Consider the following 21071-nt stretch of genomic DNA (forward strand, 5'->3'; position numbering starts at 1 on the left):
ATTTTATATGACCACTATGATTTTTATGGACAGCATTAAGTCTTCTAATCATGGAATGAACAAGTTGGCGACAAATTGCAACGTCTATCTTTTTCAATTCTTCAAGAACGACCTCTTTTAGAGCCTGGATGCTGGATGGAGAGTGATGCTCAACCTGTGTCTTCAGAATTCCCCATAGGTGTTTGATTGGGTTCAGATCAGGAGACATACTGATTCACTTACACCCTGTTCTTCTTCAGAAATGCAACAGTGGCCTTAGATGTGTGTTTTGGATCATTGTCATGTTGGAAAAGTGCATGACAACCAAGGGCATGAAGTGATGGTAGCATCTTGTCCTTCAATATAGAGCAGCACATCTGTGAATTCATGATACTATCGATGAAATGCAGCTCCCCAACACCAGCAGCACTCATGCAGCCCCACATAAGGACACTGCCACCACCATGTTTCACTGTAGGCACCATGCATTCTTCTTTGTACTCCTCACCTTTGCGACGCCATACAGTTTGGAAGCCATCAGTTCCAAAAACATTTATCTTGGTCTCATCACTCCAGAGTATAGAGTCCCAGTAGTCTTCATCTTTTTCAGCATGGGCCCTGGCAAATTCTAGGCGGGCTTTTTTGTGCATGGGCTTCAGGAGAGGCTTCCTTCGTGGATGATACCCATGCATGCCATTCTTCTGCAGTGTACGCTGTACTGTGTCACGGGAAAAAGTCACCCCAGTTTGGCTTTTTACCTCTTTAGCTAACTGCAGTGAACTTGCATGCCGATTTTCTTCAACACTTCTCATCAGAAGACGCTCCTGTTTGGGTGTTAACATCCGTGGATGGCCTGGACGTCTCTGTAAGATGGTTGCAGTTCCATCTTTGTTAAATTTTTGTATCACTTTTGCTACAGTATTCTGACTGATCAGTAAAGCTTTGCTGATCTTCTTGTAGCCTTCACCTTTCTTGTGTAAAGAAACAATTTTCTTTCTCAGGTCTTGTGACATTTCTCTTCCATGTGGTGCCACTGCTGACAGCATGAAATGGGATGGGGTTTTCTTTGTTAAGTAATGCCCTTTTAACTGTCAACTGTCTGCTGGACACCTGTTTAATGAATAATTAGACTCACATGTGGTTAAATTCATGTTAATTAGAATTTTGTAGTCTAAACTCCTAAGACTTTCATTGGGGTGTACTCATTTTTGCAACATGGTCTTAAATGAATTTGTTAAGAAAATAACTTTTTTGTGTGTACAAATGAACAAATCTTGTTTGCAATCAATGGCCCACATTTGTAGGAGTATTCTGTAGTATAGTACCCCATAGAAAATGTTGATTCTGTAAAGAAACTAAAGGTTTTCTGACAAATCTGTTGGGGTGTACTCATTTATGCTGAGCACTGTATATATATATATATACAGTACAGGCCAAAAGTTTGGACACACCACCTCATTCAATGCGTTTTCTGTATTTTCATGACTATTTACTGTTATGAGGCAGAAAGGACCCAAGGTGCAGATTCTTTAAAAAAATTTATTTTATTTATTTTATGAAATAAAAGACAAAGTAAAAGACAAAACCAGAACAAAAAGCAGTCGGGAGAACCCCGATTGCGCCGCAGGTTCCGCAGGCAACTGAAACAAAAAAAAGGAAAAAATGATAAATGACAGTGAGGCGCGAACCCTGATCGCTCCGATGCTGGGCGTCCGCTCTACCGTCTCGCTACTCGGAGGATAACAACAGCCCAGGCAAATGCGCTTAAGAGGCGCTGGGGGGCTGAAAAAGAAAAAGAAAACAAATGAATGAGAGCGAGGCGCGAACCCCGATCGCTCCGATGCTGGGCGTTCGCGCTACAGTCTCGCCCACTAGAGGTTAGAGAGCTACAAGGCACAAGGAACAGATAAGCGTCTGGACCAAGCGTGGCACCAGACGCTGAAGTCCTGCTATTAGCAACAGGGGAGCTTAGCACAAAGCTATAAACAAACGGGCAGCGCGAGGGCTGAGCATAATCGCACCACTTTCCCTAAGATGAAAGAAATGAAAGGACTATACCTCAGCAAAGCGCTTTACAATCCCGAACGACCTAAACCACCGTTCGGGCTACCTTCTTTCCCTGTCAAAATGGGAGCGAGAGGACGTTCTCGCCACCGGGCTTACACAGGCCAACACAAACAAAGGTGCGACCCCCGCTGCTGCACACTGGCAGATTAAATAAGCCAGGTGCAGCTGCAGGCAATCGCCCTAATCAGCCGCTCTCCTACTAGAGGCCTTGCTGGGTTTGGGTCTGTAACGCCTCCTTCGCCGGGAACCCGGGGTAAGTTCACCAGCTACCGCAGGCACCCTAACAGTACCCCCCCCCCTAGGGACAGCTCCCGAGGTCCCAAGACCCGCTGCTTGGTTCCTACGGAACTCGCGGATCAGTTCAGGGTCCAGGATCTGACGAGCCGGTACCCATGAACGCTCCTCGGGGCCGTAACCCTCCCAATCCACCAAGTATTGGGTGCTACCCTGCACCTTCCTGCTACTCAGGAGGCGACGCACCGTAAAGTCAGGGGCACCCTGGATGATACGAGGGGCGGGGGGTTGTGGGGGGGGTCTAACTCCTCCGCACATAAATGGTCGGAGTTGTGAGACATGAAAGGTTGGATGCACTTTCATTTTGGGAGGAAGCTCCAACCTATAGGTCACCGGGTTTATCCGCCTGACCACCTTAAACGGACCAACGTATCTGGGTGCCAACTTGTGTGGGGCACCTCTGACGGGGAGATTCCTCGTCGAGACGAGGACACGTTGACCCGGCCGGAAAGTGAGAGCCGGTTGCCGCCTGCGGTCAGCATTGCGCTTCATGGAGCGCTGGGTGGCCAAAAGGACCCTCCTTGCTTTGCGCCAGGCGGCGCGGCAGCGGCGGATATGAAGCTGTACCGTCGGGACCGCCACTTGCTGCTCCTGCTCTGGAAAGAGCGGAGGAGGGTACCCGAACTGAGCTTCAAACGGTGACATACCCAAAGCCGAGTGATGCAGGGTATTGTGGGCGAACTCAGCCCACAACAACTTATCGGCCCATGCTGCCGGATTCCCTGCAGTTAAACACCTGAGCATCTTGCTCAGGTCCTGAATTAACCTCTCCGACTGCCCGTTGGACTCAGGATGGTAGCCTGAGGATAAGCTAGCCGTAGCGCCAATAAGTTGGCAAAAGGCCCGCCAACACTGGCTCACAAACTGCGGGCCCTGATCCGACACAATGTCAGAGGGGACCCCATGTGCTCTTACCACATGTTGCAGGATGATCTGAGCCGTGTCATTGGCGGATGGCAGCTTGGGCAGTGGGACGAATATACAAGATTTGGTGAACCGGTCTACGATTACCAGCACCGCCATGAATCCCCTGGACTTTGGCAAACCTGTCACAAAGTCCAGAGCAATATGGGACCACGGTCTAGAGGGTACTGGCAACGGGTGGAGAAGCCCACGTGGGCGCTCTCTGGTGCTCTTATTCAAAGCGCACACAGGGCAGGCACGGACAAAGTCACGTACCTGATTCTCCATCCCCGGCCACCAAAATCTTCGGCGCAACAGAACCAGGGACTTAGTCGCGCCTGGGTGCGCCGCAAAAGGGGATGCATGGCCCCACTCAAATACCTGACGGCGAACTGTAGAGGGGACATACAGTCGATCAGGAGGTCCCCCACCGGGGTCCGGCTCTGCCCATTGGGCATCCCGGATGACCTTAGATATTCCCCAGGTCACTGGGGCAGCAATCTGGGTCGAAGGGAGAATGGGATCAGGCTCTGTCTCCGGTCTGGTCGGCTCCCACTGTCTCGACAGGGCATCCGGCTTACCATTTTTGGAGCCCGGCCGATAGGACAGCGTGAAATGGAAGCGTCCGAAAAATAGAGACCACCGAGCCTGACGTGAGTTCATCCTCTTCGCTTGTTGGATGAACGACAGATTCTTGTGGTCTGTCCAAACAAGGAAGGGATGTTTAGCTCCCTCGAGCCAGTGGCGCCACTCGTCAAGGGCCAACTTGATGGCCAAAAGTTCCCTGTCTCCAACCGGGTAATTCCGCTCGGCTGGAGTCAGGCGATGCGAGAAGAAGGCACAAGGGTGTAGCTTCTTCTCAGGGCCCGCTCTTTGGGACAAAATTGCCCCAACCCCGACCTCAGAGGCATCCACTTCGACAACGAAGGGTTCCTCAGGATCGGGCAACTGCAAGACCGGTGCAGTGGTCAACAGAGACTTAAGCCTGTCAAAGGCTTGTTGGGCCGGCACCGACCATTTAAAAGGCCCCTTGCCAGTAAGGGCCGTCAAGGGAGCGGCGACTGTACTAAAGTTCTGAATAAATCGCCGGAAGAAATTTGCAAAGCCCAGAAACCTTTGCACTTGGCGGACAGAACTTGGAGTAGGCCAACTCTCCACAGACTGGATCTTAGCCGGATCCATGCGCAGGGCGCCCTGTGACACAATAAACCCCAGGAATGACACTGATGGGGCGTGGAATACGGACTTCTCCAGCTTGACGAATAAACAATGATCGTACAATAGCTGGAGAACCCGTCGGACGTGCCCTATATGCTCGTCAATGGATCGACTAAAGATCAAAATGTCGTCTAGATATACATAGACGAAACGATCAAGGGTCTCCCGTAGGACCTCATTGATAAACCGTTGGAAGACCGCCGGTGCGTTCATCAGCCCAAAAGGCATCACAAAATATTCATAGTGGCCAGTGGGTGTGAGGAACGCGGTCTTCCACTCGTCCCCCTGCCTGATCCGAATCAGGTTGTACGCGCTGCGTAAGTCAAGTTTGGTAAAAACAGTGGCTCGCTGGAGGGCTTCGAAAGCCGTGGCCATCAGCGGCAGCGGGTACCGATCCTTGATCGTAATGGCATTAAGACCGCGATAGTCGACACAGGGGCGCAAACCGCCGTCCTTCTTTGCTACAAAGAAAAACCCCGCCCCGGCCGGGGAGGAAGAAGGACGGATGAACCCCTGTTTAAGTGCCTCACGCACGTACTCCTCCATAGCGACCTTCTCCGGACCGGAGAGTGAGAAAAGGCGCCCCCTAGGAGGAGAAGTGCCGGGCAACAAGTTGATGGCGCAGTCGAACGGTCTATGGGGGGGCAAGTCCTGCGCCCTGGACTTGCTAAAAACCTCTTGCAGGTCATGGTACACGGCTGGTATCTGGGCCAGGTCCGGGAGCTCCATCTTAGGGTCCAACGATGCGGGAGTCGTACCCGCCTGAAGGAGGCAAGAATCCCGGCACCGAGTTCCTCAGATGAAGATCGAACCGGTGGCCCAGTCGATCTGAGGGTTGTGCTTGGTCAACCAGGAGTAGCCCAACACCACCTGGAGGTGAGGAACACAAGTCACCATAAATGTGATGTGTTCCTCGTGGCTGCCTAGACGCAACGTAAGAGGTTGGGTCTGGTGCGTGATGGGGCTACCCCTAACCGCCCTGCCATCAACGGCATAAACCGAGATGGGGGTCGGTAGGGGTTGAACCTCGATCCCCAAGCCGCGTACCAAGTTGATGTCAATAAAATTTTCTACGGCCCCAGAGTCCACACAGACCTTTAGGTTGGTGTCCCCTGAACCCCAACGCAGCTGGGCCTGTAGGAACAAGCCATGGCGGAGGATGTTTAAACGGCTCACTCCCAACTCCCCGAATCGAGAGTGGCCTACTCGTTTAACCGCCTCCGTGAACGAGGAGGAAGGCTCGAAGACGGAGGTGCAGTCGCTCGAGTGGAACCCAACTGCATGGGTTCAGGATCAGGAGACACCGGTCTGGGCGAACCCTGAGGCCCGGAAAAAGAGGGTCGAACACCTCGCTCCTGCATTCGCTGGCGGAGGCGAGTGTCGATGGAGGTGGCCAGCGAGTAAAAGGCGCTAAGAGTGGTGGGGAGGTCACGAGTGGCCAACTCGTCCTTGATGTTCTCCCCAAGGCCCCGGTGAAAAATGGCGGTTAACGCCCCCTCGCCCCAACCGCATTCAGCGGCTAGGGTGCGAAATTCAATGACATAATCCGCCACCGGCCGATGGCCCTGTGTGAGTTCAAGTAGCCTAGGCCCTGCTTCCCGCCCTCCAGAGGGGTGAAAGAAGGTGTCTTTGAGGGCACCCCTAAACGCACCCTCAGAAGAACACTCGGGAGCGTTCTGCTCCCAGAGCGCAGTGGCCCACTCCAAGGCTCGGCCTGTTAAAAGAGAAATAATAAAGGCCACCTTGGAGCATTCTGTGGGGAAGCGTGATGGCTGTAACTCGAAGGCCAACGAGCACTGTAGGAGAAACCCACGGCACTTTTTGGCCTCTCCTGAAAATCGCTCGGGGGGCGGAATAGGGGTCTCGCCCCCCAGGGAATTTCCGGGGGGGCCAGGAAGATGGCCATGATGGCTTGGGCCGGTCTCAGTAGCCGGCACACGCAGGTAAAGATCGCCTACCCGCTGTGCCAGCTCTGTGAGCGCTAGCTCATGCCGGCCCAAAGCCACCCCCTGGTGGCGCAAGATGTCAGTTACCGGGGAGGAATCTGCGGGGTCCATATTACTGGTCGCACCTTTCTGTTATGAGGCAGAAAGGACCCAAGGTGCAGATTCTTTTAAAAAATTAATTTTATTTATTTTATGAAATAAAAGACAAAGTAAAAGACAAAACCAGAACAAAAAGCAGTCGGGAGAACCCCGATTGCGCCGCAGGTTCCGCAGGCAACTGAAACAAAAAAAAGGAAAAAATGATAAATGAAAGCGCCGAAGCTGGGCGTCCGCGCTACCGTCTCGCCAACCGAGGGATGACAACTGCCCAGGCAAACGCGCTTAAGAGGCGCTGTGGAACTGAAAAGAATAAATACAAAAATAATAAATGAACGCGAGGCGCGAACCCCGGTCGCTCCGATGCTGGGCGTTCGCGCTACAGTCTCGCTACTCGGAGGATAACAACAGCCCAGGCAAATGCGCTTAAGAGGCGCTGGGGGGCTGAAAAAGAAAAAGAAAACAAATGAATGAGAGCGAGGCGCGAACCCCGATCGCTCCGATGCTGGGCGTTCGCGCTACAGTCTCGCCCACTAGAGGTTAGAGAGCTACAAGGCACAAGGAACAGATAAGCGTCTGGACCAAGCGTGGCACCAGACGCTGAAGTCCTGCTATTAGCAACAGGGGAGCTTAGCACAAAGCTATAAACAAACGGGCAGCGCAAGGGCTGAGCATAATCGCACCGCTTTCCCTAAGATGAAAGAAATGAAAGGACTATACCTCAGCAAAGCGCTTTACAATCCCGAACGACCTAAACCACCGTTCGGGCTACCGTCTTTCCCTGTCAAAATGGGAGCGAGAGGACGTTCTCGCCACCGGGCTTACACAGGCCAACACAAACAAAGGTGCGACCCCCGCTGCTGCACACTGGCAGATTAAATAAGCCAGGTGCAGCTGCAGGCAATCGCCCTAATCAGCCGCTCTCCTACTAGAGGCCTTGCTGGGTTTGGGTCTGTAACGCCTCCTTCGCCGGGAACCCGGGGTAAGTTCACCAGCTACCGCAGGCACCCTAACATTTACATTGTAGATTCTCACTGAAGGCATCAAAACTATGAATGAACACATGTGGAGTTATGTACTTAACAAAAAAAGGTGAAATAACTGAAAACATGTTTTATATTCTAGTTTCTTCAAAATAGCCACCCTTTGCTCTGATTACTGCTTTGCACACTCTTGGCATTCTCTCAATGAGCTTCAAGAGGTAGTCACCTGAAATGGTTTTCCAACAGTCTTGAAGGAGTTCCCAGAGGTGTTTAGCACTTGTTGGCCCCTTTGCCTTCACTCTGCGGTCCAGCTCACCCCAAACCATCTCGATTGGGTTCAGGTCCGGTGACTGTGGAGGCCAAGTCATCTGCCGCAGCACTCCATCACTCTCCTTCTTGGTCAAATAGCCCTTACACAGCCTGGAGGTGTGTTTGGGGTCATTGTCCTGTTGAAAAATAAACGATGGTCCAACTAAACGCAAACCAGATGGGATGGCATGTCGCTGCAGGATGCTGTGGTAGCCATGCTGGTTCAGTGTGCCTTCAATTTTGAATAAATCCCCAACAGTGTCACCAGCAAAACTCCCCCACACCATCACAGCTCCTCCTCCATGCTTCACAGTGGGAACCAGGCATGTGGAATCCATCCGTTCACCTTTTCTGCGTCTCACAAAGACACAACGGTTGGAACCAAAGATCTCAAATTTGGACTCATCAGACCAAAGCACATATTTCCACTGGTCTAATGTCCATTCCTTGTGTTTTTTGGCCCAAACAAATCTCTTCTGCTTGTTGCCTCTCCTTAGCAGTGGTTTCCTAGCAGCTATTTGACCATGAAGGCCTGATTTGCACAGTCTCCTCTTAACAGTTGTTCTAGAGATGGGTCTGCTGCTAGAACTCTGTGTGGCATTCAACTGGTCTGTGATCTGAGCTGCTGTTAACTTGCGATTTCTGAGGCTGGTGACTCGGATGAACTTGTCCTGAGAAGCAGAGGTGACTCTTGGTCTTCCTTTCCTGGGTCGGTCCTCGTGTGTGCCAGTTTCGCTGTAGCGCTTGATGGTTTTTGTGACTCCACTTGGGGACACATTTAAAGTTTTTGCAATTTTCCGGACTGACTGACCTTCATTTCTTAAAGTAATGATGGCCACTCGTTTTTCTTTAGTTAGCTGATTGGTTCTTGCCATAATATGAATTTTAACAGTTGTCCAATAGGGCTGTCGGCTGTGTAGTAACCTGTCTTCTGCACAACACAACTGATGGTCCCAACCCCATTGATAAAGCAAGAAATTCCACTAATTAACCCTGATAAGGCACACCTGAAAACCATTTCAGGTGACTACCTCTTGAAGCTCATTGAGAGAATGCCAAGAGTGTGCAAAGCAGTAATCAGAGCAAAGGGTGGCTATTTTGAAGAAACTAGAATATAAAACATGTTTTCAGTTATTTCACCTTTTTTTGTTAAGTACATAACTCCACATGTGTTCATTCATAGTTTTGATGCCTTCAGTGAGAATCTACAATGTAAATAGTCATGAAAATACAGAAAACGCATTGAATGAGAAGGTGTGTCCAAACTTTTGGCCTGTACTGTATATATATATACAGTGTATCACAAAAGTGAGTACACCCCTCACATTTCTGCAGATATTTAAGTATATCTTTTCATGGGACAACACTGACAAAATGACACTTTGACACAATGAAAAGTAGTCTGTGTGCAGCTTATATAACAGTGTAAATTTATTCTTCCCTCAAAATAACTCAATATACAGCCATTAATGTCTAAACCACCGGCAACAAAAGTGAGTACACCCCTTAGTGAAAGTTCTTGAAGTGTCAATATTTTGTGTGGCCACCACTATTTCCCAGAACTTCCTTAACTCTCCTGGGCATGGAGTTTACCAGAGCTTCACAGGTTGCCACTGGAATGCTTTTCCACTCCTCCATGACGACATCACGGAGCTGGCAGATATTCGAGACTTTGCGCTCCTCCACCTTCCGCTTGAGGATGCCCCAAAGATGTTCTATTGGGTTTAGGTCTGGAGACATGCTTGGCCAGTCCATCACCTTTACCCTCAGCCTCTTCAATAAAGCAGTGGTCGTCTTAGAGGTGTGTTTGGGGTCATTATCATGCTGTAACACTGCCCTGCGACTCAGTTTCCGGAGGGAGGGGATCATGCTCTGCTTCAGTATTTCACAGTACATATTGGAGTTCATGTGTCCCTCAATGAAATGTAACTCCCCAACACCTGCTGCACTCATGCAGCCCCAGACCATGGCATTCCCACCACCATGCTTGACTGTAGGCATGACACACTTATCTTTGTACTCCTCACCTGATTGCCGCCACACATGCTTGAGACCATCTGAACCAAACAAATTAATCTTGGTCTCATCAGACCATAGGACATGGTTCCAGTAATCCATGTCCTTTGTTGACATGTCTTCAGCAAACTGTTTGCGGGCTTTCTTGTGTAGAGACTTCAGAAGAGGCTTCCTTCTGGGGTGACAGCCATGCAGACCAATTTGATGTAGTGTGTGGCGTATGGTCTGAGCACTGACAGGCTGACCCCCCACCTTTTCAATCTCTGCAGCAATGCTGACAGCACTCCTGCGCCTATCTTTCAAAGACAGCAGTTGGATGTGACGCTGAGCACGTGCACTCAGCTTCTTTGGACGACCAACGCGAGGTCTGTTCTGAGTGGACTCTGCTCTTTTAAAACGCTGGATGATCTTGGCCACTGTGCTGCAGCTCAGTTTCAGGGTGTTGGCAATCTTCTTGTAGCCATGGCCATCTTCATGTAGCGCAACAATTCGTCTTTTAAGATCCTCAGAGAGTTCTTTGCCATGAGGTGCCATGTTGGACCAGTATGAGAGAGTGTGAGAGCTGTACTACTAAATTGAACACACCTGCTCCCTATGCACACCTGAGACCTAGTAACACTAACAAATTACATGACATTTTGGAGGGAAAATGACAAGCAGTGCTCAATTTGGACATTTAGGGGTGTAGTCTCTTAGGGGTGTACTCACTTTTGTTGCTGGTGGTTTAGACATTAATGGCTGTATATTGAGTTATTTTGAGGGAAGAATAAATTTACACTGTTATATAAGCTGCACACAGACTACTTTTCATTGTGTCAAAGTGTCATTTTGTCAGTGTTGTCCCATGAAAAGATATACTTAAATATCTGCAGAAATGTGAGGGGTGTACTCACTTTTGTGATACACTGTATATATATATATATATATGTGTGTATGTATAGATTTGTATTTGTGTATAGTAATCACATCTCGCATTATGTTGCACAGTTTCTGCACTACTTGTCACTTTTACACACTTGTTCACTTTAATTGCTTCTATTTTTTAAATTATATTTTTAATTTTTCTAATTTTTTATATTTTAAAAACATTTCTATATTTTTTGTATAATATATATTTTGACTATTTGTATGTTTTTGTAAGTAATGTGGCCGAGCAGTCACCAAAACATTTCACTGCCAGTTGTACTGTGTACGACTATGTGACAAATAATTCTTGATTTGATTTTCGATTTTATCCAAACCAACGGGCTGAGGCAGCATAACCCGCTAGCATGCAAGCTAATGTCTCCCTCTGTGTACTGAAAACGGTTAAACTGTCCCTGACAAGCCTGAATATGCCAATAAATGACACTTGTATAGTTACACCTTTATACAGATTAAACATCAATGAGAATTTATTTACATTTGAAAAGAACTTTGTTAGTTGCTCCGCATTCGTCAGCCAAAGTTGCCTTTACCGCTAAGGAAGCATCAGACGCTCCCTCATTACTGTGGGGGTCCTGACCATTGAAGAACAGGGTGAAAGCAGGCTAAAAAAGCATGCAGAGAAACAGATGGACTACAGTCAGTAATTGTAGAACTACAAAGTGCTTCTATATCGTAAGTGGAGCTGATAAAATAGACAGTGAGAGTAGAAATCCAACCATGGGTGAAACATGCAAACAAACAATATTCACCACATATTGACCATCATCACACCACAAAAGAATCATTCGGCTTCCTGAAATGCAAATGCAAAGCTGGTGTTACTCACAATATTGTGATCTTCATCTATAAATAAATGATTACAACATTAAATATCTGGCAGGTGATCGGTGGTATGTTTGGAGTTTTTAAGGTGAGGCATTCAAACCCGACAAGACAACCTGTACTAAAGCACAGTCGTGATAAAGTTCTACTTCTGAACATTCAAACTTTGACTTTATCTGTACATCTTTTAAACTGCTCAGGCCTGTTCAATCTGTGTAGGTGGTGTAAATATGCACCCCTAACCCCCTCTCTGGAAATGGTTTACTGACGCATTACAAGTTCGACTTCTGGAGACCCAGTGACGTATCGTGAATGAATAATTAGTTAAGTCAAAATGTTAACAATCTAGTTCTTCTAATTACAATTATATTATTTTATTGTTATTATTTTATTAAATTATATTGTTATATTTATTATTATAATTATTATTTTTATTTATTATAATTATTATAATTTTATTATTATTACAGGCCTTACAGTTTAAAAATTTCTGACTGTATTGCCAATCATAACAAATTTTTTTTATTCTGGTAACAATGGGAAATTTGGGGGAATTCTGGGAAATTTGGAGGCCAAGTCAACACCTCAAACTCGCTGTTGTGCTCCTTCTTCCCATAGTGCATCCTGGTGCCCAGGTAAGTGACGCACACGCACCCAGCCATCCACGTGATGTAAAAGAAAACGTGATACATCAGACCAGGCCATCTTCTTCCATTGCTTCGTAGTCCAGTTCCGATGCTCACATGCCCATTGTTGGCGCTTTTGGCGGTGGACAGGGGTCAGAACGGGCACCCTGACTGGTCTGTGGCTATGCAGCTCCATACACAACAAACTGTGATGCTCTGTGTATTCTGACACCTTTCTATCAGAACCAGCATTAACTTCTTCAGCAGTTTGTTGGATCGGACCACACGGGCCAGCCTTCGCATATTGGCCTCGCCCGTGACCCTGTCGCTGGTTTACCACTGTTCCTTCCTTGGGCCACTTTTGATAGATACTGACCACTGCAGACTGGGAACACCCCACAAGAGCTGCAGTTTTGGAGATGCTCTGACCCAGTCGTCTAGCCATCACAGTTTGGTTCTCGTCAAACTCGCTCAAATCCTCACGCTCGTCCATTTTTCCTGCTTCTTCAGGTGCCGTGATGAAGAGATAATCGGTGTGTATATATATACTGTATATATATATTCATTCTATTGTTGATGCTCAGTTTAACAAAGTTAATTTTTCAAGCTTTGATCAACAGAATAAGAAAAAATGAACTCTCTTGGCCTCTTCCTTTATGACAAAGCAGTTAGATTTGTGGAGGTAGAGAACTGAATGTCTCGATGATGCACTGAACTTTGAAGTGTAACATGAATTGTTATCGCTATATTTCACAACAATAGGCAAGTAAAAATGACATATGGTTACATGCTGATACATTTCTGTATAGAAGACGACATTTTATTGCTTTATGGTTTGGCCACTGACAGTTATCGGAGAGTACATGAAGGAATATACTGGAAGAAACGTTCCTGGTAGTTCCACCCTTGTAGATCATTGTGATTGTAAGGTGGGTTCTTAAGTGTGTCTTCTTGTAAGAAACCTTTAGCACACATTGGGTGTGTTCGAAAAGCTAGCTCTCTCTCTACATAGGCAGCATTTTACGTCATCATGTGCGCGCTCCCGAGAATGAGGCTGTTTGAAATCCTAGATGCCTTAAAATCCTCACTACTGAGGTGTCTCAATATTTCAATGTTATTTTGACTCAAGAACGAGTGAGCATCCGACGCTGCCTTAGTGATCAAGGCAATCCCAGCATTCATTGCAGGTCGGGTTCTCTTCTCTCACAGAAAAATAAACATGGCTGACCGGGCGGAGAAACGAATGGAGTTATTTTCAAACATAAATAAAATATTACTGATTTTTAACTTGTATAAACTTGTACCGAGTGTTTTTATTTGCAAGTTCGGGCTTGTCAGGAAATGTAACTGTAATCGGTACATGAAGGGAGATGCTATATTGACATGTTAGCGTGCTGTGCTACCTCAATCCATTGGTTTTAATAACAAGATGCTAAATGCTAAACGCGAAACCCGATGGAATTGCTGTCTAAGTATCACGTTCGAATAACCTGACTTATAAGTCACTGACTTATTAGAATTCTCTCTACTGAGGCAGCTGCCCATGTAGACAGTAAGACATCAAGGCAGCTCAGTAGGTTTTCGAACACACCCATAGTTTCCAGGAAATCCAACCCAGTGTCTTTAAAATAAATCACACAGTTTGTTCTGGTAAAGTAATAAATAATCTACACAAACCTAACAGAATAACCTAATTATATATATATATTTAAACTGTAATAATAATAATAATAATAATAATATAACAGTAACAATAATAATATGAACAATAATAATAACAATAATCATAATACTAACATAATAATAATAATAATAATAATAATATGATAGTAATAATAATAATAATAATAATACAATAGTAATAATAATTAATAATAATCATAATAATAAAATAATAGTAATTATAAACATAATAATAATAACAATAACAATAAGATTCTAGATTGTAATTAGAAGAAGCTGATTGTTCACATAATGATTCAACTAATTATTTGTTTGTGATACCAGAGAAGGTTAACAGGTCTCCAAAATTCGAACTTGTACAAAAACCGTACTTGTACGGTTTGACAGGTGTCATGTAGAAATCAAATCAAATGTTTTACTTCTAAACAGAAGCACATTATCAAATTAAATGGTGCTTTAGATGTGATGGTCATAAATCTTTCAGTCTGTTGTTCTCTAAATCCTGTTTAACTGTGGTTGTGTAATAGATTTAATACTTCATTCATCCCTGAGGGAAATTATTTTATCAGAGCAGCAGCATACAAGGTACATTTGTTACACTTGCATGTCATTAAACATTGTTTAAAAGGAACAAAACAATAACGTTTATTTAAAGGAGCACACAACTGAATACGGTATTATTAAAATTACAAGTGAGCATACTAACCACATCAAAAAATACTATTTTACACATTACATAATAAATATTTATACTGTTCTTTTGAGTGGTTGTGTGTTTATCTGGATTTTCCTCACTGTTTCACTTTTAAACTTGTGTTACAGCTCGGGGTGCTGAGAAATGCTAAGAATCAGCTTTTTCAAGAGAGTCTAAATCATTAAATCATTAAAAGAAAAATCTTAACGTGGCTTAATGTACTAAAAGAACGACACAGAAACACTAAACTTCTCTCAGTTATTAATGGTCGTAAGTTCCTTGGTCATTGTTTTAGTACAATAGGTCACGTTAAGCTCACAATAATAGACCTGAGCTTCCTCTGGAAGTACCGCCTACTCAGTCATTTCATGCAAAACCTGTTGGTGTAATCTCTGATGCAATGTAAATCACAGAGGGTGATAGGATTTAAATTCCCTGATATAGTCAGAAATGCAGGTGGGAGTTGGGTCTGTAGTCTGACGTGTGTATGATGTCACATGCTGTTGTTGCAAAAAAAGGAACGTTAACAATAAGAACAAAGGCGTACAGGAATTCCTTCTGCAAATAGCAGAGCCGCAAACCCACCGCCAGCAGTTTAGTGACCGACAGTCCTTAGCAGGTATGTGCGTCTTAGTTCAACATACATGAATGTTTCACGTCATCATTAAGGACAACACAAACCCCTGAAATTACCTCTTCGTTCTTCTGCTATTAGGCAAACATTACAGAAGTGTAAAGGCCAGAACAACAAGACTGACAAACTGCTGACGAACCCAACATGGGTTTCACATCCTCATCTCACCTCATGAACCTTGAACCTCCTCAGTACACTGCACAATTGCACCTTACTGGTTTATACTTAGTTGTATTCTGTTATACTGATCAGCCATAACATTAAAACCACCTCCATGTTTTTACACTCACTGTCCATTTTATCAGCTCCACTTACCATATAGAAGCACTTTGTAGATCTACAATTACTGACTGTAGTCCATCTGTTTCTCAGCATGCTTTGTTAGGCCCCTTTCATCCTGTTCTTCAAAGGTCAGGACCCCCCACAGGACCACCGCAGAGCAGGTATTAATCGGGTGGTGGATCATTCTCAGCACTGCAGTGACACTGACACTGTCACTGCTGGACTGAGAATAGTCCTTAAACCAAATATATATCCAGCCAACAGCGCCCCGTGGGAAGCGTCCCGTGACCACTGATGAAGGTCTAGAAGATGACCGACTCAAACAGCAGCAATAGATGAGCGATCGTCTCTGACTTTACAAGAGCTAGTAACATGACTAATAACAAGAGCTAGGAAAATGGCTGGTAACAAGAGCTAGGAACATGGCTAGTAACAAGAGCTAGAAACATGACTAGTAACAAGAGCTAGAAACATGACTAGTAACAAGAGCTAGAAACATGTCTAGTAACAAGAGCTAGGAACATAACTAGTAACAAGAGCTAGGAACATGACTAGTAACAAGAGATAGAAACATGACTAGTAACAAGAGCTAGAAACATGACTAGTAACAAGAGCTAGAAACATGACTAGTAACAAGAGCTAGAAACATGTCTAGTAACAAGAGCTAGGAACATAACTAGTAACAAGAGCTAGGAACATGACTAGTAACAAGAGCTAGGAACATGACTAGTAACAAGAGATAGAAACATGACTAGTAACAAGAGCTAGGAACATGACTAGTAACAAGAGCTAGGAACATGACTAGTAACAAGAGCTAGGAACATGACTAGTAACAAGAGCTAGGAACATGACTAGTAACAAGAGCTAGGAACATGACTAGTAACAAGAGCTAGGAACATGGCTAGTAACAAGAGCTAGGAACATGACTAGTAACAAGAGCTAGGAACATGGCTAGTAACAAGAGCTAGGAACATGACTAGTAATAAGAGCTAGAAACATGACTAGTAACAAGAGCTAGGAACATGACTAGTAACAAGAGCTAGAAACATGACTAGTAACAAGAGCTAGGAACATGACTAGTAACAAGAGCTAGAAACATGACTAGTAACAAGAGCTAGGAACATGACTAGTAACAAGAGCTAGGAACATGACTAGTAACAAGAGCTAGGAACATGGCTAGTAACAAGAGCTAGAAACATGACTAGTAACAAGAGCTAGAAACATGACTAGTAACAAGAGCTAGAAACATGACTAGTAACAAGAGCTAGAAACATGACTAGTAACAAGAGCTAGAAACATGACGAGAGAGACCAGAGCCATTCAGAGCCAACATAGAAGTCCAACAGTTCCCACTGACTGCTCCACAGCTCCCCACTTAAGTAATGAGCAGCTGGAGCTAATGGGTTCTTTAGTAAATGTCATTATATAGTGAAATTTGATTAATAATAATTATATATACACTGATCAGCCATAATGTTAAAACCACTCACTGTCCATTTTGTTAGCTTTACTTACCATATAGAAGCACTTTGTTGTTCTACAATTACTGACTGTAGTCCATCTGTTTCTCTGCATGTTTTGTTAGCCCCCATTCATGCTGTTCTTCAATGGTCAGGACTACTACAGGACCACCACAGAGCAGGTATTATTTAGGTGGTGGATCATTCTCAGCACTGCAGTGACACTGACATGGTGCTGGTATGAGTGGATCAGACACAGCAGTACTGCTGGAGTTTTTAAACACCTCACTGTCACTGCTGGACTGAGAATAGTCCACCAACCAAAAATACCCAGCCAACAGCTCCCCATGGGCAGCGTCCTGTGACCACTGATGAAGGTCTAGAAGATGACCAACTCAAACAGCAGCAATAGATGAGCGATCGTCTCTAACTTCACATCTACAAGGTGGACCAACTGGGTAGGAACGTCTAATAGAGTGGACAGTGAGTGGACACGGTATTTAAAAACTCCAGCAGCACTGCTGTGTCTGATCCACTCATACCAGCACAACACACACTAACACACCACCACCATGTCAGTGTCACTGCAGTGCTGAGAATGATCCACCACCTTAATAATACCTGCTCTGTGGTGGTCCTGTGGGGGTCCTGACCATTGAAGAATAGCATGAAAGGGGGCTAACAAAGCATGCAGAGAAACAGATGGACTACAGTCAGTAATTGTAGAACTACAAAGTGCTTCTATATGGTAAGTGAAGCTGATAAAATGGACAGTGAGTGTAGAAACTAGGAGGTGGTTTTAATGTTATGGCTGATCAGTGTATAATTGGTTGGGAGTTTTCCAAACTGACCTGTGTAGCATTTTAGCTGTTTTACAGTTCAACAACTTGACATTTTGACTAACCGATTGCTAACTGTATTGCCATAGGATTGGTAGGACCACCTCATAGACCAAATTAACCAGTAAACATGAGGCACTTGTACGCTACGCTGATGAAAAATGTTAAATCGCTAAACACAAGCCTCGATTTTTTAATTTTACAGCAAATTGCTTATTACACAGAAAGTGGCTCATTTTACGCCTTGTGGTGTGAATTAGGTAGGGCTTTATATACAGTATATCCCATATACAACCCCAAATCAGAAAAAGTTGGGACAGTATGGAAAATGCAGAAAAAATAAAAACACAGAGTTTCTTACATTAACTTTGACTTTTATTTGATGTCAGACAGGATGAACCTGAGATATTTCATGTTTTATCTGCTCAACTTCATTTCATTTATTAATAAACATCCATTCCTGCATTTCAGGCCTGCAACACATTCCAAAAAAAGTTGGGACGGGGGCAATTTAGGGCTAGTAATGAGGTGAAAAAACTTAATAATTATGTGATTTCAAACAGGTGATTGTGATCGTGGTTTGGTACAAAAGCAGCATCCAGGAAAGGCTGAGAGTCTCTGATGAGTAAAGATGATCAGATTATCTCCAGTTTGTCCACAAAAAAATGATTGAAATGTTTAAAAACAATAACCCTCAAAGAAAGATTGGAAGGGATTTGCATATTTCTCCCTCTACAGTGCAGAATATCATTAAACCATTCAAGGAATCAGGAGGAATTTCAGTGCATAAAGGCCGAGGGTGCAAACTTAATCTGAACGCTCGTGATCTTCCATCCCTCAGACGGCATCAAGAACCACCACTCAACACTAGCTGATATAACCACATGGGTGAGGGATTAGTTTATCAAACCTTCATCAAGCTCTACAATACAGAGTTACTGCACAAATGATACTTACAACTTTACTGTGCAAAAAAGAAGCTTCATGTTAACCATGTCTTCTACTTCTCTGGGCTCAGAGGCATCTAGGACGGACCAACACACAGTGGAAACGTGTTTTGTGGTCAGATGAATCAGCATTCCAGGTCTTTTTTTGGAAAAAATGGACGCTGTGTACTCCAGACCAAAGACGAAAAGGATCCAGACTGTTATCAGTAACAAGTCCAAAATCCAGGGTCTCTCATGGTATGGGGCGGTGTCAGTGCCACATGTGCTGCCTTCAAGACGTCATCTTTTCCAGGGACGTTCAGCATTTTTCAACAAGACGATGCAAAACCACCTGCTGCACACATTACAAAGGCACGGCTGTGGAAGAAGAGGGTACGGGTACTGGACTGGCCTGCCTGAAGTCCTGACATGTCCCCAATAAAGAATGTGTGGAGGATTTTGGGACAAAAAATGCGACAACAACGACTCTGTACTGTTACACATCTTAAGACGTGTTTGAACGAGACAAAATAAAAGCTGAAACACTAAATCACTTGGTCTCCTCGGTGCCAAAACCTCTTTTAAGTGTGGTGAAAAGGAACAGCAACATTACAAAGTGGTAAATGCTTTACCATCCCAACCTTCTTTGGAATGTGTTGCAGGCCTGAAATGCAGGAATGGATGTTTATTAATAAATGAAATATCTCAGGTTCATCCTGTCTGACATCAAATAAAAGTCAAAGTCAATGTAAGTTGCTGTCCCAACTTTTTCTGATTGGGGTTGTACAAAATCTGGTCTACAGTCTTTACAATTCTAAGTATTTCTGACTGTAATGCTCATCACACCAGAACATTTTTCCCATCCGGTAACAATGGAAAGCAAGCATGGTTTAATGGGTGGGGTGAAAGAATTTTGACAAAATAAATACTGTTTGTTTTCAAACACAATTCTTCATAAACAATATGAAGCAATAAGAGCTTTTACAATACAAAAGGTTACCAGCTGTTAGAATAATACACAAGAAATACAACACAAATACAAACTATCCCCGTATACTGAGAGGACACGAAAGGAGAAAAACAGGTCTGCCATGAATTAGAAGCCGCTTGAATACGGGTTTGTCCTGGTGCCGTGCTGGTAGCAGCCTGTTGCAGCAGCTTTGTGCAGTATTCTTAGTGTTATTTATTTAAATTTTGGTTAGGATATCATATTTTTTCTGTCAATCTCAGTCGTTCTGCACCATTACACAATGACCAAGGAAAACTTTTGAGACATTGTTGTGAGCCTGAGCTTGGTGTCCCATTTAATTAAGATATTATTATTAATAATGATTATTTCTGCTATTTAACCAAATGTAATAATTTAACCTGCATTTACTACTAAACCTTTATGTAAGAATACTAAATTAATATTGGTACCTGATTGAATTGTAATATGTAGATGCACTTTATGTAAGAATACTACATTTGTATGTACCTGATTGGATTGAATTGTAGTATGTAGATCAGAATCAGAATCAGATTTATTGGCCCAGTATGTGGATACACACAAGGAATTTGGTTCCGGCTGCTGGTATCTCTCTAGTATAAATGCAGTATACAAGCAATGTACAAGTTGCAGACAATACACAAGAAAAATTAAACATTAAACACAAAATATACAAACTATAAGATTATATACAGGCAAATAGTAGCCGGTTGTGGAATATTTAAAAAATGATAGTAAAGTGCACAGCATGTAGGATGAGTACTACAATATTTAGTAAATTGCAACAGGTGAATATTGTCATGCTCAAGTCTGTGTTGTCAGTCATTTATTTATTTAGGAGGGAGATGAGGCCTGTGCTCATGAAACTTGCAGTTTTAGTGTGGATTGACCTATAGCGCCTGCCGGAGGGGAGGGGTTGAATGAAGCTATGGCCAGGGTGTGAGGAGTCAGTAATAATTTTCTCTGCCTGTTTCTTGGTTCTTAAAGAATACAAGTCCAGGAGGGAGGGTAGAGGAGCACCAATGATTTTCTCTGCTGACTTTACCAGTCGCTGCAGTCTGTTCCTGTGATGTATTGTGGCTGCTCCAAACCAGACTGTGATGGAAGTGCACAGAACTGATTCGATGGCCGCAGTGTAGAACTGTCTTAGCAGCTCCTGTGGCAGACCCAGCTCTCGCATTTTCCGCAGGAAGAACATTCTCCGTTGGGCTTTCTTGAGAATGGAGTTGATGTTATACTCCCACTTCAGGTCCTGGGAAATGATAGTTCCCAAAAACTTGAAGGACTCCACAGTTAATACAGGACTGCTGGAAATTGTGAGTGGGAACAGTGTTGGTGTCTCCTGAAGTCCACTGTCATCTCTACAGTCTTGAGCGTGT

The sequence above is a fragment of the Trichomycterus rosablanca genome, chromosome 1 (assembly GCF_030014385.1).
Source record: "Trichomycterus rosablanca isolate fTriRos1 chromosome 1, fTriRos1.hap1, whole genome shotgun sequence".
NCBI lineage: Eukaryota > Metazoa > Chordata > Actinopteri > Siluriformes > Trichomycteridae > Trichomycterus > Trichomycterus rosablanca.